The 11,644-nt window shown below is 41.0% G+C and overlaps 1 long non-coding RNA gene and 1 other non-coding gene across 7 annotated transcripts in view; one reads left to right on the top strand and one right to left on the bottom strand.

Annotated features, from left to right (window-relative positions):
- LOC138423206 (uncharacterized) overlaps positions 1-11,644 on the top strand; it is a 55,448-nt gene that overhangs the window by 25,509 nt on the left and 18,295 nt on the right. For 5 of the 6 annotated variants that reach the window (XR_011250174.1, XR_011250172.1, XR_011250175.1 and 2 more), the window contains one exon: positions 5,531-5,661. This is a non-coding gene — a long non-coding RNA (uncharacterized lncRNA). The remainder of the gene's footprint in view (positions 1-5,530; positions 5,662-11,644) is intronic. The other variant, XR_011250177.1, reaches the window with a different exon arrangement.
- On the bottom strand, positions 4,062-4,134 carry TRNAG-UCC (transfer RNA glycine (anticodon UCC)). The gene has a single exon. It is a non-coding gene; the product is annotated as a tRNA-Gly (tRNA).

Genomic DNA, 11,644 nt, shown 5'->3' on the forward strand with positions numbered 1-11,644 from the left:
AGGAGAAGGGGACAACAGAGAATGAGATGGCTGGATGGCATCACTGACTTGATGGACGTGAGTTTGAGTAAACTCTGGGAGTTGGTGATGGACAGGGAGGCCTGGCGTGCTGTGATTCATGAGGTCGCAAAGAGTCGGACAAGACTGAGCAACTGAACTGAACTAGATGTCACATTTTGAAAATGACTTTGACCAGCAGGAGTATATCAAAAGCTAAAACTACATCATACAAGGTATAGTTGAAGAGATGAAAAAATGTACACTATGGAGGAGACAAACTTACGTGGACTTGATTCTGTCTTTAAATAGCTGAAAGATTGTCTTGTAGAAGTTTATTCTGGGAAGTTTATTTTTATTTTTGCACTTTCATTGTTTCTTTTATTGCAGGCATGAAGTGGGACTGATACTTAAGCAAGACATATCAGCCCAGCTCAGCTTAGACTGGGAGAAAAACAGCTGTGGCACTGAGGCAAGGTGCCTATGTTTCAATGTCTCAGTCACAAGTCAGGGCCTGAGCCCCCTTGCAGATGCCACTCTAGGTTGTTGCTTCACTGCTGACTCAGTGGGCTTTGTATGTGCCATGGCCTTGAGAGGAGCTGAACAATTGGAGAGTCTTCTGTTTTGTCATTATTGTCTCCCTTTTCTCCAGCACTAGCTCTCTTCTCTTTCTCATTTAAGATTACTTTGATTCATCTGACCTTGACCAAGAGAGGTAGAAAACCTGAAGAATTCTGAACTTTTCCATCTTCTGATGAAATGCTTTTTTTAATTCTCATTCTCTTTACTTTTCCCTTCAGCCCCTGGGAAAGCAGAATTTAAAGCATAAAAATAAGCCTCTATCTAGACCACTGAGGATCTTCCTCAAGGGAGAGATTAACAGCCCATTCCCTTTTCCTTTTTATCTTCTCTCATTCCCTGTCTGGAAAGAAACAAGAAAGAAAACAAGTGACTGGTTTTTGTTTTGTTTTGTTTTGAGCTTTTCAGTTAATAAGGTGTGGATGAGTTAGAATCTTACTTTACCTAAGCCTGATGCGAGTAATTCTCATAAGTTGAGTCTAAATCAGACAAGTTTGCATGCACGTCATTATGGCATGTGTTGTTCCAGAAATTGCAGAAATGCTAAGCAGTTTTCAATATGCGTAAATCTCAGTCTTGGTTCACTTATGGTTCAGATCAGTTCAGTCACTCAGTCGTGTCCGACTCTTTGCAACCCCATGAACCACAGCACACCAGGCCTCCCTGTCTATCACCAACTCCCAGAGTCCCACCAAACCCATGTCCATCGAGTCGGTGATGCCATCCAACCATCTCATCCTCTGTCGTCCCTTCTCCTCCTGCCCTCAATCTTTCCCAGCATCAGGGTCTTTTCAAATGAGTCAGCTCTTTGCATCAGGTGGCCAAAGTATTAGAGTTTCAGCTTCAACATCAGTCCTTCCAATGAACACCCAGGACTGATCTCCTTTAGGATGGACTGGTTGGATCTCCTTGCTGTCCAAGGGACTCTCAAGAGTCTTCTCCAACACTTATGGTAATGTATTTGGATGATTGAGGTCAGAAAGAAAGAGCAGTATCTCAGACCATTAGGTTGTGCCTTTTCACACCATACATACTGAGGTTGTCGTATGTATTCTTTTTCATAGTCCTTTCCATTGTGGATTATTATATAATGTTGAATATAGTTCCTTGTGCTATACAATAGGACCTTGTTATCTGATTTACACATAGTAGTTTGTGTCTGTTAATTCCATGCTCCTAGTTTATCTTTCCCCTCCTTCCCCCTTTGGCAACCATAGGTCTGTTCTCTATGTCTGAGTCTGTTTCGGTTTCGTAGATAGGTTCATTTGTGTCCTATTTGTGATGTTATATGGTATTTATCTTTCTCTTTCTGACTTACTTCACTTAGTATGATAATCTCTAGGTCCATCCATATTGTCGCAAAGGGCATTTTTATTATTTTTCATGGCTGAGTAATATTCCATTTTGTATATATACCGCTTCTTCTTTATCCATTTATCTATTAACAGACATTTATGTTTCTCCCATATCTTGGCTATTGTAAGTAGTTCTGCTGAGAACATTGGGGTACATGTATCTTCAAATCATGATTTTCTCCAAATATATGCCCAGAAGTGGGATTGCTGGATCATATGGTAGCTCTATTTTTAGTTTTTTAAGGCATATCCATACTCTTCTTCATAGTGGCTACACCAATTTACATTCCCACAAACAGTGTAGAAGGGTTCCCTTTTCTGTATACCTTCTCTAGCATTTGTTATTTGTAGATTTTTTGATGGTGGTCATTCTGACTGGTGTGAGGTGATACCTCATTGTAGCTTTGATTTGCATTTTTCTAATAATTAGTGATAATGAGCATCTTTTCATGTGGCTATTGGCCATCTGTATTTTTCCTTTGGAGAAATGTCCCTTTAGGTCTTTTACCTATTTTTCATTTGGGTTGTTTTTTTGTTGAGTGAGCTGTTTGTATGTTGTGGAAATTAGGCCTCTGTTGGTCACATCATTTGCAAATATTTTCTCCCAGTCTGTAGGTTATCTTTTCATTTTGTTTATGGCTTCCTTTGCTGTGCAAAAGCTTGTGTTTGATTAGGTCCCATTTGTTTATTTTCATTTTTATATCTGTTGCCTGGGGAGACTGACCTATGAAAATGCTGATACAATTTATGTCAGAGAATATTTTGCCCACGTTCTCTGTTAGGAGTTTTACGTTCAAGTCTTACGTTTCAGTCTTTAAGCCATTTTGAGTTTATTTTTGTATATGGTGTGAGGGAGTGTTCTAACTTCATTGATTTGCACGTGGCTGTTCAGTTTTCCCAATACCACTTCCTGAAAAGACTGTCTTTTGTCCGTTGTATATTCTTACGTCCCTTGTCAAAGAGTAATTGACCATAGGTGTGGCTTTATTTTGGGGCTCTCTATTCAGTGCAGTTGGAATTTGAACCTACTCCCTCTAATTCTAAGGTCCATGCTATTATCACTAGGCTGTATTTTCTCTTTTTATTTGCCTCAAATGAATTGCCAGATTAACCTTCCTAGTATATTGCATCATGTCCCTTTTTCTGATCAGGTACATCCAACAGTTCCCTACTGTCAACAAATCCAAGTCATTCTGCTTTTGTATTCCTAATTACCTATTACAGTTCAGTACACAATACAAGTTTAATATTTAATCTCAACTAATTCAACTCACATTATTGAATGAATGAATAAATGGATGAGAAAACTTCTCTATATTGATAATCTGTTTTAGATGATAGAGTCTTAATACTTGCTTTAGTATTTTCCAGTTTATCAGTCTTAATCCACAGTATGCATTAAATTAAAAATTTATTAAAATCTGTAATATACATGAGGCACTATCAGCTTTTAATCTCTGCACTGATAACATTATGCCTCCAAGTCAATGAAATACTAAAACTCAGCAACACCTTTGTATATGTATACATAGATGGGTGTATACAGTTATGTGTCATGCATGTAAAGTACTTTATTTTGTTTTAAAGATAAAGGTACTAAAACATCTTAAAGGTTGCACATATTATATGAGCCAGAAGGTTGTTTTTTATATCTGTGAGTCCATTTCTGTTTTATAAATAAGTTGATTTGTATAATGTTTTTAAGATTCCACATATAAGTGATATCATATGATATTTGTCTTTCTGTCTTCATTTAGTACAATAATTTCTAGGTCCATCTTATTGCTGAAAACAGCATTATTTCATTCTTTTTTGTGGCTGAGTATTCCATTGTATATACGTACTGCATGTTCTTTATCCATTCATCTGTCAATGGACATTTGTGTTATTTCCCAGAACCTCAACTTGTAGCACATTCTTCTCAGACCTGTTGTCCAGCAGACAGATGCCCTGGTAGAATGGATGCCCCTCACTGCCACTGCCACTGGCTGCTCTGGCCCCTTTAATGCACTTTTAAAAGATTTATCTGGCTGCACCAGGTTTTAGTTTGCGGCACATGGGATCTTCATTGCCATGAACAGAATCTTTCTTGTGGAATGCAGGCTCTTAGTTCTGGCATGCAGGATCTAGTTTCCTGACCAGGGATTGAACCTAGGCTCCCTGCGTTGGAAGCACAGAGTCTTAATCACTGGACCACCAGGGAACTCCCTTCACTGCAGTTTTCATTGCATTTTTCTCATAGTTAGTGATATGAAACATCTTTTCATATGCTTATTGGCCATTTGTATATCAACTTGGAAGAAATGTCTATTCAAATCCTTTGCCAATTTTTAAATTTGGTTATTTAATTCTTGTTGTTAAATTGTAAGAGTTCTTTATATGTTCTGGAAACTAGCTCCTTACCAGATTTATGATTTGTAAGTCTTTTCTCATAAACCATAGGTTGCCTTTTCACTATGTTGATTGTGTCCTTCAATGAACAATAGTTTCAAAGTTTGATGTAGTCTCATTTGTCTATTTTTGCTTTTGTTGCCTGTGCTGAAACCTTATTTAAGTCAGCCTGGATTATGGTCCTCTGCCCTACCTTAAGTGCCTAGTAGAAGGTAATTTCTTTGGAGGATATTAATATTATCCAGAGCCTGTCTTTATCTCTACGATTTTTATATACAATATCTAGCATTCAGTAAGAAATTACCAACCATAACAGGAAAAAAAAAAAAAACCAAATGATTGAAAACCAAGAGAAATATAGACAATAGAAACAGGCCCACAGAAGATCCAGATATTAAAGTTATTCATGACAAAAATGTGATTATTATATTCAAGAAAATAAATGATAATCTGCAGATATCTGACAATAATTTTGTCAGTTATTAAAATATGTAGAAAATAATCTAACAGAGATTGTAGTATTGAAAAGTACAATAACTAAAATTAAAAACATCATAAATGAGTTTAAAAACAGATTAATCTCAGAGAAGATTGGTGAACTAGAAAACAGATCAATAGAAGACAGTCCATTTAAGCATGGAGGGGAAAAGTGTGAAATTGAAGAGGAGAGAAAGAGAATAGGGCAGAAGAAATGTTTAGAAGAGATAATGCCAAGAATGTTCCAAAACTGAAACCACCAATTCATGTTGTCCTAAGAACTCTAGTTAGGATTTTTTTTTTTATGGTGGAAATATCTGTTTATTTATTTTTTTATTTTACTTTACAATACTGTATTGGTTTTGCCATACATCAACATGAATCCACCACAGGTGTACACAGGTGTTCCCAATCCTGAACCCCCCTCCCACCTCCTTTCCCATACCATCTCTCTGGGTCATCCCAGTGCACCAGCCCCAAGGATTTTTTTTAAAAAAATGTTTAAGTAACCAGAGAGAAACATTACTTCCAAAGGGGTAAAATAAGATAAATAGATGATATCTCAATGAAAACAATAGAAACCAGAAGACTAATGAAATAATAGCTTGAAAAATGCTGAAGGAAAAACTAGATAACCTAGAACTGTATAAATGAGAAAATATCTTTTAGCAAATGAAAGCATATGTTTCCAGGCAAACAAATTTTCCTTGTTATCTTTTGTTTGCCCACAGCAGCAAACACAGAGGCTCAAGAAACATTTTTGGACTGATGGATTTAATGAACAAATGAAAAATGAGGAAACTGATCAATGGAAGCTTCTGTTCTCCAAAGAATTGGATAGGTCACCTTATTCCATATAGAGGTAAAGTTTAAAAATATGTAAGGAAACTGAGAGTCAAATCTCTTATCTTTCATACTGAGTTTATAACTCAGTTAATATCTACAAAATGAGTCTTAATGAGTCACTCTTTTCTTGTAGTTCAATTTAAAAGGGCTTGAAAGACCATCTGACTTTTAACATTTCCTGCAGGATTTTTCCAGGCCTGAGCAAATTGTGAGTCAATACATGGCTATTTCTTGATTTAAGTAGGATGGGAGAGTGGTCTGTCAGCTCATTAAGGGTCAGGGGCTGAGCTGGGGTTCTAGATGGAGGCACTTTCTTTATCCTTCCTGTGCCCCAGCTGGACACCAAAGTGTGTGAGCAGCTAGACTTCACTGCAGAACTTCAAACATGCTCTGCAAGTTCATTGTGTTTACATATATATGCCTGCTATAAGTTTTTTTTTGTTCTGAACTATAGCCCCTTAAAACGTGGGAAACTCAACTCTCTTGCCAAATGTAACACAGTAATAAGCTAAGCAGGCGTATACAAAGTAATTCCTGGAGAATACAAACTGTACATGGAGAAGTGGCTGTAGAACACACCATCCATAAATGAAAAATAGGCCATGTCCAGCTAACTTGAAGATCAATTATATTTCAAGGTATGCGTAACACTTTTTAAATCACATGGAGAGTGGAGGAGTGTGAAGTGGTACCCAGGCCCAGCTATGCTCCTCACCCACAGTGTTCGGGCCAGGATTCCCCCTCTGAGGCTCAGTACCTTTAAAGTCAGAAGCTTGGATTAGTTACTTCCTATGCTGGGTGTTTTTTATTTCTCTCCCCCAACCCTCTGCCCCAGATATACTCTATATATCTCTCTATCTTGCCCTGTGCCCCAAAGCTGGATGATACACAAAGGCTCCTGGCTCTCTGGCCCCCAGCTGTGTTCTTTGCCTAACAGGGGGCACAAGCATCAAATCAGAGGATGGAGGAGAGTGTGGTTAAAGTATCAGTTCTTCTGGTTCCTTCCCTATAGTGTCACCAAACATCAGTTTCTGGCAGGCAGCCTTCCTCACAAAGCTCTTTCTGTCTCTTGTTTCCAACAGTCTTCCCTTTCTCTCACTCTTTGAAGCCTCTGGCTGTAAGTGCCCTATAGTTACTGTGATTCCCTACCCCTGCCCACCTCTAAACAGCCCTTGTCCTCAAAATACACACACTCAAAGGAAGAATTAAAGAAGAAATAGATAAATCCTCAATCATAATGGGAGATTATAGATACAATTCTCTTAATAATTTATAGAACAAACAAAAAAAATTAATAAGGATATAGAATTGAGCAAATGATCAGCAAACTTGACCTAAAGGACATGTATTTAAAACATATATCACAAAACTGCAGAACACATACTCAAGAGCATGTGAAACATCTATCAGAATGAACCACATGCTGGTCCACAGCACAGGGCTCAACAAATTACAAAGGATTAAATTCAGTCGCATTGGAACTAGGCTGTAAATGAGTACCAAAAGGTAACTGGAAAATCCCCAAATACGATGAACATAAGCAATGTGTTTCTTTAAAAAAGCCTTTCATTCCTGTCTGTCATCTTGACTGTTTTCCCTCCAACTTGGTAAAGAATGGCAGAGCTCTTTCTCACAGTCCCACGGATTCCTGCATTGTCCCAGCTCAAACGTTTCCTGAACCACTCTGCTAGTCCCAGCACTCAGTCCGCCTCCCTTTAGGAAGCTCTGTGCTTGTGCTTGTTGTACAGTCTGAAGCCATGTCCCGTCCTCTGGGTCCGAGGCAAGCGGGGAGCACTTTGCAATCAAATTCCTGTGTCTGCACTTCTAAAAAAGCTGCAGGCCCAAAGCTGGCACCAGGTGCTTTTCCAGACACTGCAAAGCTGGGTCTGATCGGCAGGTAGGGAGGCAGTACTTGCTGCACACTGGTCGTTTCCCTGGTAGTCACCGGGCAGATGGTGAGGGAGAAACACTGGGCAATGGGTCTGGAAGGTCAGGCCAGAGACCAGAGGAGGAGCAGGGCCTGGAAACAAAGTCTAGCTCTAGCAGGCACCTGCCCCTTTTTCCATGCTGCCAGCCCTAGCCTCTCTTGTTATCTACAAGGTTGGGGTGAATTAGAATTTCTGCCACTTCCTTGAACTTCAGGTTAGTTTCTGGCACTAATCAGGGCACCCCTAGGACCAAAAGGCAGACTTCTAGGATACTTCACTGGATACGATGGTGTAGCGGGAATTTGGAGTCACAGAGACTTAGCTCTGTGATTGTTTTCTTTCTAATTATTTTTACTTATTTATTTATTTGACTTCGCCAGGTCTTAGTTGTGGCCCTGAGGGTGTTTGATCTTTGTTGCAGCATGTGAACTCTTAGTTGTGGCCTATGTGGCCTATCTAATTCCCCGACCATGGTTTGAGCCCTGGGCACCTGCATTGAGTGTGGAGTCTTAGCCGTTGGGCCACCAGGGAAGTCCCTGCTGTGTGATCTTAAACAAGCTGTCTAATCTCTCTCTGAATGAGAGAAAGTCCTTTGAATGCAAGTAATTGAGGGGACTCCTGAAACTGATAGAAAACAGAGGACAAGGCTCAGAACCAGGGGAAGGGAGGAATCCAGGGCATCTCAGGGGGTCTAGGAAGCAGGAGCTGCTGGGTGGTCTCTCTCTGGAGCCCTGCTACCTGGGTGGTCAGCTCCAAGTCTCTGCCTTCTCTCCCCTCTGGAACCAAAGTCCTGAGACTTTACACTGGTCCAGTGTGTCACATGACCACCTCTTGGCAAGAGGAACTCAGAGAGCCTTGGCTGACAGACCCATCAAAATTACCATGAGGAACAAAGGGGTTCCTCCAAAAAAAGCTGGGGTGCTATCACCAATGGAAAGGCGAGAACAATCAATGAATGTCCATTCAATTTTGTGCCTTAGGTTTTTCCTGTATAAAATGGGAGTTATAATATCTACCTTACAAGACAGTGATACGTTAATGTAATGTAGGTCATGTGACTGGTATGTACAGAGAAAGGTGATGGATAGATGATTTGAAACAGTGAGGAGTGCTCAGTTATGTCCAACTCTTTGTGACCCCATGGTCTGTAGCCTGCCAGGCTCCTCTGTCTATGGAATTTTCCAGGTAAGAATACTGGAGCAGGTTGCCATTTCCTTCTCCAGAGGATTTTCCCAACCCAGGGATCAAACCCAAGTCTCTCTGCTTTGGCAGGCGGATTCTTTACCACTCTGCCCCCTGGGAAGCTGGATAGATGATAGATGCTATTATTAATTATGTCGATACCTACAAACAAGGAAGTGCTGCCGGGGGCACGAGGAGGGAAGCGGAAAGACCCCAGATTTGGAATTAGAAGGCCTAGGTTTGAGTTTGGGTCTGCCATTTTCAAGCTTCAAGGCCTAAGGCAAATCTGTTAACTTTCTCTGACACTTAGTTTTTGCTTCTACAAAATGAGGGATGTTTATGTGCCCAGTCATGTGAAACTATCTGCAGCCCCATGGACTGTGGCCACCAGGCTCCACTGTCCATGGGATTCTCCAGGCAAGAACACTGGAGTGGGTTGCTACTTTCTACTCCAGGGGACCTTCCTGACCCAGGGATCGAACCCATGTCTCCTGAATTGGCAGGCAGATTCTTTACCACTGAGCCACCTGGGAGATAATAACAATATTGATCTCATAGGTGTTGTGAGGTTCAACCTTGTGGAAGCACATAAAGGATTCATAATTTCCAGCATATGCAAGTCTTTACAAGGCTCCTTTGTGCCTGTGGCTGGATGTTTACACAGGCATACCTCATTTTATTGCACTTTGCAAACATTGTGTCTTTTTACAAAGTGAAGTTTTGTGACAACTTGCATTGTCAGATAATGGTTAGCATTTTTAGCAATCAGGTATTAATTAAAGTGTATAACATCATTCCTTTACATGCCGTGCTGTTGCACACTTAGTAGACTACTGTGTGTTGTAAGCATAACTTATATGCACTGAGAAACCCCAAAATTGATGTGACTTACTTTATAGTGATACTCGCTTTGTTGCAGTGGTCTGGAAGCAAACCTGCAATATCTCTGAGGTCTGTCTGTGCTGAATTCCACTGGGGTTGTGAGTTGGGAATGGATCAGGGAAGACTTTATTTGCCTTGTTTACTGCTCTATCCTCTGGACCTAGAATATTCTACACATAGGTACTCAGTAAATATTAAATGAATGGATTAAAGACAACCTTGACATTCAAGGAAGGCCTTAACTCCAAAGAGTTCCTCTGAAGGAAATTGTAAGGTCCTATGACAGATGAGGATGGAGAACTATTTGCCCTTTAAGTGCTTCTCAAATCACCTGAAGTCTGCTTGCTTTAAGCACTGACATCACAGGCAGTGACTATGAACTGAGGTTTAGAGGAAACATGCCTGAAAATGATCACGGTCCAAATTCCTTAGGCTACCACCTGAAACTTTTGACTCCCTGGCTATCGCCACATTTTTTCCTGCAACTTGCTCCCTCCTGCTCTGATCTCTTGCCATCTCGGTGACATGCAATTCCTGACTGCTTTACTCCAGTCCCACCCCTTCAATGCTGAATCTGTTTGGCTAATGAATGAAAGTCGCTCAGTCATGTCCGACTCTGCGACCCTGTGGTCTGGGGCCTGCCAGGCTCCTCTGTCCATGGGATTCTCCAGGCAAGAATACTGGAGTGGGTAGCCAGTCTCTTCTCCAGGGGATCTTCCCAGCCCAGGGATCAAACTGGGGTCTCCTGCATTGCAGGCGGATTCTTTACCAGCTGAGCTACCAGGGAAGCCCCTGTTTGGCTAACTCCTGGCCTTTTAGTGCTCAGCTTAAATGGCATTCCCTCCAGGAAGTCTTCCTTGATCCACAGTCCTAAGACTGGACTAGTTGCCCCTCCTTTGCTCCCACGACACCCTATCCTCACCCTGATGGTGATTCTCACCACACTGTATTATAATCTCCTGCTTACTAAATTTTTTAAAGTCTTCATTGAATTTGTTATATATTCCTTCTGTTTTTTATGGGTTGTTTTTTTTTTTTCTTTTTGGCTGAGGCATGTGGGATCTTAGCTTCCTGACCAGGGATCAAACCCACACCCCCTGCATTGGAAGGTGAGATCTTGACCATTGGACTGCCAGGGAAGTCCCCTCATGTTTTATTTTTCATTCTCAATGTGCTCAATTTGAGCTCCACAAGGGCAGTTCTTGGTCCTTCTTTTGTCCTAGGTGCCTAACTCAGGGCCTGGCCCCTATCAGAAACTCAGTGGATACTTGCTGATGAAAAGAGTGAATATGGTGTTAAAATCAAGGTTTGTGAAAGAGTCTGAGAGTGCAGTAGCAGAAATACTCCAAGTCCTTCAGGGGTCACTGCCTCTGTAGGATGCCCCCCTCCATGATGTTCTCCTTAAACCATTTTTCGTGACTGTCAGATTATAATTATAGAATGAAATAATTATAGGCTACCTCCAGCTCCATGCTGCCAGAATCCTCCTGGTTCGCAGCCCTATCTTTAAGAGGACTATCAACCTACTCTGCAGTTCCCACCACACCCCTTCCTCTCCCTCTGATTAACTGCACTTACCCTTTTGTTCATATATAACAGAAGTATTTAACTTTTTGATTTAATGCGTGCATTTAATATATGCCCCAAGCAGCTGCCTCAGTCACATAGCCAGTGCCTAGAGGGCGGGTACATCATGCCTTTCTCCACACAGAATTTCCTGCATTGTGAGAAAGCTGGCGTATGCCAGAGGAAACAATGATCAAGTTGCTTTGTGCTCAATAGGACCATAAACACCAGCAGCAACCAATAGAAAAGTCTGAGATACTTCACTCCCTACCTAAAATCTACCTCACTGTATTATTTAGCCAGCTTTCTCTCCAGAACTCAGCCATCCAGTACCACAACGCACCAGGGGACTTTTAGCCAAGGGGTTGGGACAGTTAAGATTGTGGGACTTCTTAGATGTGATTTGGGAAGGGATTCAAAGGATGCCCAAGTGAGAGATCT

The sequence above is a fragment of the Ovis canadensis genome, chromosome 18, assembly GCF_042477335.2.
Source record: "Ovis canadensis isolate MfBH-ARS-UI-01 breed Bighorn chromosome 18, ARS-UI_OviCan_v2, whole genome shotgun sequence".
In the NCBI taxonomy this organism is placed as follows: domain Eukaryota; kingdom Metazoa; phylum Chordata; class Mammalia; order Artiodactyla; family Bovidae; genus Ovis; species Ovis canadensis.